The following is a 6,953-nucleotide window of genomic DNA, read 5'->3' on the forward strand; positions in this document are numbered from 1 at the left end:
GGAAGAAGAGGAAGAAAAAGAAGAAGAGGAAGAGGAAGAGGAAGAAGAAGAGAAAGAAAGGAAGAAGAAGAAGAAGAAAGAATCTAGCCAAGAAAATAAATTCTTCTCTAATAATACATTATGCTGCAATCATTTCTCTTCTATCATTTTTTCCCTCTCTCTTTATTCTTTTCTCAGTTTCTATTTTTGCACTAAAATTCTAATAGCAATTTATTAATCCATAATTGTTAGGAGAATTTGCCAATATTGGAATATCTATATTTGCTTCCTAGGATACTATCTTACTGGTATCAAGAATCTCAGAAACCAAATCATTAAGGAGAACACTAATCTATAAACATGAACTGAGAACTAATCAAGTTATGGAAAAGTTTGATGAATTCTCTATTCCCTATATTTGGGTACAACTGTCCATTAATTGGAATATTTGCCTTGGTTCATGCTCTGATTGATTATTTATTTGCTCTAGAACCATTTCCTTGCTCTATTCTGTATCAAAACAGGTTGTCTTTCCTAGGTATCTTTGCCCTTTCCTTTCTGAGCAGGTTGGACAAATATGAGGCACTGGAATATTGGGGAGTGTGAGGACGGAAGAAGACAGAGTATTTCTCCCCATTCTCTGCTTCCCCTACCATCTCTAACAATGGCTGATGCTTCTGCCTGGCTTCACCTGCCACTGAGTGGTCGCCTCCTCCATAGTCCCATTCCAGCCTTCGTTCTAGGTTCTGCAGTATGGTCTCAGCTTCTGGGCTTTTGTGACAGTACCTTATCCTTTGTCACTCCTACATAGGGGTAAGCATGGCTTCCTTCATTTCTAATCTCTTGAGTTGCCTTACTTTCTCCTATTTTGCTTCTGACTGACAAAGGACAATATTAAATTCCCTTTGTTTGAAAGCCCCTGAGTGGTCCCTTTTTCCTTGTTGGACTGTGATATAGTCAGATATCCTGTCTCTTGGTTGATGCGACAGAAACAATGAAAAATTCTTTCTCTTAAGATAACTGTTTGTTTGTTTTTTGTTTTCTTTTTGAGATAGGGTCTTGCACTGTCACCCAGACTAGAGTGCAGTGGCATCATCATAGCTCACAGCAACCTCAAACTCCTGGACTCAAGCGATCCTACTGCTTTAGCCTCTCGAGTAGCTGGGACTACAGATGTGTACCACCACGCCTGGCTATTTTTCTATTTTTAGTAGAGACCAGGTCTTGTGGTCTTGCTTGTGTTCAGTCTGGTCTCAAACTCCTGAGCTCAAGCAATCCTCACGCCTTGGCCTCCCAGAGTGCCAGGTTACAGGCGTGAGCCACCACGCCCAGCCTCAAGAGAACTGTTGATAACAATGAAAATCCTGACTAAACGGTTGTGGCGCTCATACACAATATCCACAATAGTTATGAGGATACATGTAGAAATCTGTACATTAGTGTTAGTCTTCCAATTTTGTTCTTTTTGAAAGTTGTTTTGGCAATTCTAGGTCCTTTTCATTACCATATGAGTTTTAGAATCAGCTTATGACATTCCAGAGAAAAGCCTTTTGGCATTTCATTTGTGATTGTATTCAATTTTATAGATTAATTTAGAGAGAATTAACTCCTTTATAATATTGGGTCTTTCTGACCCATAAACATAGTGTATCTTTCCATCTATTTAGGCTTTCTTTAATTTCTCTCAGCAATATTTTAACAGAAGCAAGTACATATATACACTGCATTTCCCCTTTCTTAGATAAAAAGTAACATATACTCTATTTGGCACTTTGGTTTTTTTCACTTAACTATGTGTCCTTGAGATCACTCCATTGAAATATAGCACTCTTCTCTGGTCCTTTGTTCAGCTGTCTAATACTTCATTATGTGACTATTATTCAAACTGAGGTGATATGTTAATTAGCTTGATTTAATCATTTCACATTTTGTGTGTGTGTGTGTGTATATATATGTATCTCAAAACATTACATTGTAGCCCATAAATGTATATAGTTATGATTTTTCAATTAAAAATAGTATTAGTTTAAATAAGAGGAAAGAGGTCTGTTATTGATGGATACTTGGGTGCTTTATAGACTTTTGCTATTACAAATGGCACTACAAAAAATATCCTTGTGTATATATCATGTCATTCATATCATATTTGTGCCACCTGCCTCATCTTTGGGATAGTTTGCTAGAACTCGTACTCTCTGTGTTAAATGGTAAATGTATGTGGAATTTTACTAAATGTTGCCAATTTCTCTCCGGATGAATTGTACCATTTTGCTCTCCCACTAGCAACATGTAAGGATGCCTTTCCTCTAGAGCCTTACCAATAGAGTATGTTGTCAATTTTTTTTATTTTTGCCAATCTGACAGAGGAGAAATGGCTTCTCAGTGTATTTTGATTCATATTTGTTGCAGGTTAATTCTCCAGGAAACAGATTCACAATTGATGGAAGTATGGTTGGGCATAGGGAGAGGTTCAACTATGATGTTTATGTGACAAAGGCCTCAGCAGCTGCCAGAGGGAACTCTGGAGTTGGACTTACCTTCAAGTGATGTTCTGATTCAGGCAGGGGGTCAGGAGTTTATAATCCCCTCATTGACCATCATTGGATGCAGAAAGGGGGTGTGATATTGAACGAGGCAGTTTTCTTAAGCTGAGGACAATTCCTGGAGATGGACTCAGTTGACAATTTTCAGCTATCAACACTCTCAACTGCTGGAGAAATGGCTACTTCAGTCCTGAAATTGGGGAGGGGTTTGATCTGGATGGCTCACTATACCATTCCTCTTGATAATTTTTGAAGCTGAGTAATGGATACATGAGGGTTCAAGATACTATTTTTTTTTCTATTTTAGCATATATTTGAAAATTTCCATAATAAAAAGTTAAAATGTCATTTGCATTCCTCTTAATATGAACAAGTTTGAGACACTTTTCATATGGTGAAGAGCCATTTGTATTTCTTTCTCTGCGAACTCTCTCTCCATATATCTTTTGCCATTTTTCTATACAATTGTTGGTTTTCTCCTCAGTTTTTAGATGCTCTTTATATATTAGAGATGTTAATCTTTCTTTGTGATATACATTGAAAACATTCTTTTCAGTGTTTTCATTAGTCTTTCTTATTTTGTGTATGGTACTTCTTTTCATGTAAAATATTTTTATTCTTAATCAAAATTATTTATTGTTTGTTGCATTGTTTTTGGATTATGAGTCAGAATTTGGAAAGTTTTCACTACTTTTAGGTGATAGCAAAATTCTGCTATGTTATCTTTTAGTACTTGCATGTATGCTGTGAGCAATAGAAACAATTTTGTTTTCTTTATGAAAATTAAGTTATCCTAATACCACTTATTAAAAAATCCATCTTTCCCCTCTGATTTGAATGCTGTCTTTATCATATACCAAATTTTCATGTGCAATTGAGTCTGTTTCTGTATTGTCTATTAAGTTCCACTGTTCTTTTTTATTTCCTATGATAATTAGACACTGTTTTAAAAAGACCCTCATATTAATATATTGTTCTTTTTCTTAATGTGTGGTTCTGAATAATTTTCTGCATTTATTCTTTCAAATAGAATTCATGATCAACTTTTCTAGCTCCAAGAAAAAAAAGAGATTGCATTTTTGTTGGGATTACATTTAATTTACAAATTAAGTTAGAAAGACTTGATGTATTATGATGTTGAGTACCCCTGTCCAAGAATAAGATATGTGATTTCATCTGTTTAATTCCTCTTTTATGTTCTTCAGAAGTGTTTTATAGTTTTCTTCACATAGGTTTTTGGAATTTCTTGTTAATTTTATGGATAAGTAAATTTTTTTGGCTATTATAAGTAGAGATTCTCCTCCATTATATCTTTTAACTTGTCAATATTTGCATATTGCTTAAGGCTATTGATTTCTATACTTCTATTATATAAATTGATGTTGTATTAAATTTCATTTTGATTTGAATGTCAAATCAATTTTGTGTCATATTGATATAGCTATACCAGCTTTTTAAAAATTAGTATTTAACAGGCAAGAATTGAAATTATAGTCTAGAGTTTGAAATTTGTGGGGCAGGCTGGCTGGCTGAAAAGTCAGGCAATATTTCTTGATTATAGTCTTGAGGCAGAATTCCTTCTTCTCCAGGAAACTTCAGTTTTTGCTCTTAAGGTAGTCAACTGATTAGATGAGGCCCATACCATATTATCAAGGGCAAGCTTAAAGTCAACTGACTGTAAATTATAATCACATCTACAAAACATCCTTTTTTTTTTTTGAGACAGAGTCTCGCTTTGTTGCCCGGGCTAGAGTGAGTGCCGTGGCGTCAGCCTAGCTCACAGCAACCTCAAACTCCTGGGCTTAAGCAATCATACTGCCTCAGCCTCCCAAGTACCTGGGACTACAAGCATGTACCACCATGCCCGGCTAATCTTTTCTACATATATTTTAGTTGTCCAGATAATTTCTTTCTATTTTTAGTAGAGACGGGGTCTCGCTCTTGCTCAGGCTGGTCTCGAACTCCTGACCTTGAGCGATCCACCCGCCTCGGCCTCCCAGAGTGCTAGGATTACAGGCGTGAGCCACTGCGCCCGGCCTACAAAACATCCTTACAACAATATCTAGACTAGTGCTTGACAACTGGGCACTGTAGTCTAACCAAGTTAACACATAAAATAAACCATCACAATCCATTGTATGTTTTTGTGTGAACATAAACAGTTGCTGGATCATATGGTATTTGCACATTTAGTTTTAAGAAAAGCTGCCAGAGTGTTTTCCAGAGTTGCTGTACCATTTTGCATTCCTACTGACAATGTATGAGTGAACAGTTTTCCACATCTTCACCAACATTTAGTGTTATCACTATATTATATTTTAGCCATTCTGATAAGTGTGTAGTGATATCGCATTGTGGATTTTTTTTTTTTTTTGAGACAGAGTATCACTCTGTCACCCTGGCTAGAGTGCAGTGGCATCATCATAGCTCACAGCAACCTCAGCCTCCTGGGGCTCAAGCAATCCTCCTGCCTCAGCCTCCCAAGTAGCTGGGACTACAGGCATGCACCACTATGCCTGGCTAATTTTTTCTATATATTTTTAATTGTCCAACTACTTTCTTTCTATTTTCTTTAGTAGAGATGGGGGTCTTGCTCTTGCTCAGGCTGGTCTCAAACTCCTGAGCTCAAACCATCGGCCCGCCTCGGCCTCCTAGAGTGCTAGGATTACAGGCATGAGCCACCGTGCCCGGCCTCACATTGTGGTCTTATTCATATTTCTCTAATGGCTAATGATGTTGAACATGTTTTCATGTGCTTATTTTCTACTGCCTATTCACTTCAGTGAAATGTTTCCTCATGTATTTTGCCCATTTTCTACTTTGATTCTTTTGTTTTTCTGCTATTGAGTTTTGAGAATTTTTTATACTAGACACAAGTCCTTTGCAGATATGTAATTAGCATATATTTTCTCTCTATCTGTAATTTGTATTTCATCCTATTAACATTGCAGGATCTTTTGAAGAGGAAAAATTTTGATTTTGATGAGATCTAGCTTATCAAAATTTTCTTTTTTTATTTAACTTTGCTTTTGTTATCAGACCTAAGACTTTTTTGCCTGATATGAAGGTTTTCTCCTATTTTTTAAAGAAGTGTTATAGTTTTAGGTTTTATATTTTTGATTAAGGTGTGATGTTCAGGTTAATGTTCATATTTTTCCCTATTAATGTCCAATAGCTCAAGCTCCATTTGTTGAAAAAATTACCCTTCCTCCATAGAATTGTCAAAAATCAATTGGGCATATTTGTGTGGGTCATTTCTGGTTTCTCTATTTTGTTCTATTGATCCATTTTTATGTCTCCACCATTACCACACTTTATGGATCACTGTAGCTATATATTAATAGGAGGCCTTAATATCGGGTTGAGTAATTCTTCCTACTTTATTCTTTGTCAAGACAATTTTTGCTATTCTAAGGCCTGTGTCAAGATTGTTTTAGCTATTCTAGGGCCCGATTGTGCCTTTCCATACAAAAGTGAGAATAAAGTTATCGATGTCTACAAAAAAACCTTGCTGGGATTTTAATAGGAATTGTATTAAACCTGTATATCAATTTGAGGAAATTAATATTTTTACTGTGTTGAATCTTTTAATCTATGAACACAGTATAACTCTTTATATTTATTTTATGTCTTCTTTAATTTCTTTTATGAGCATTTTGTAAATTAAGGATACAGATAATGTCCATAGTTTGTTAATTTATACCTAAGGTATTTCATTTTCTTTGTAGTCACTTTATATGATACTGTGTATTTAAGTTTGGTTTTTACATGTTCCTTGCTAACATATTAAAATGTGATTGATTTTTTTGGTTGATCTTGCATCCTGTAACCTTGATGAGTATACTTACTAGTTCTAGGAATTGGGTTTTGGTAGATTTCTTGGAACTTTCTATGTTGTCATGTCATCTACAAGTAGGGACAGTTTTCTTTCTTCTGTTACCTATGTATGTCCTTTATTTCTTTTTATTGTCTTGATGTGGGTCTAGAACTTTCAGTATGATATTAAATAAGAGTAATGAGAGTGGACATCTTTGTTTTGTTACTGATTTTAGAGGTATTATGTTAGCTGTAAGCTTTTTGTAGATGCTTTTTATTAAGTTTATTAGTCTAAGGTAATTTTCTTCCACTTCTAACTTGCTGAAAGTTTTTATCATTAATAGGTGTCAAATTTGTGAAATGCTTTTTATGTATGAGTTGTATAGTGTTGTATAATATTCCAGGAATACTCCTATCATCCACAAAAACACTTTTACTGCCTACTGTATTGACTCATATGGTATCATAAAAGGAAGATGTGGAGCAATAAGAAGGTGCTTTATGTCTATGGGGTATTGACAATAGAACTATTTGGGTGGGGTAAGAGAAATCATGTTTGAAATGTATAATATCAGAATCTTGTCTGTGGAATATGGATCCATTTATATTTGTATG

The sequence above is a fragment of the Eulemur rufifrons genome, chromosome 30, assembly GCF_041146395.1.
Source record: "Eulemur rufifrons isolate Redbay chromosome 30, OSU_ERuf_1, whole genome shotgun sequence".
NCBI lineage: Eukaryota > Metazoa > Chordata > Mammalia > Primates > Lemuridae > Eulemur > Eulemur rufifrons.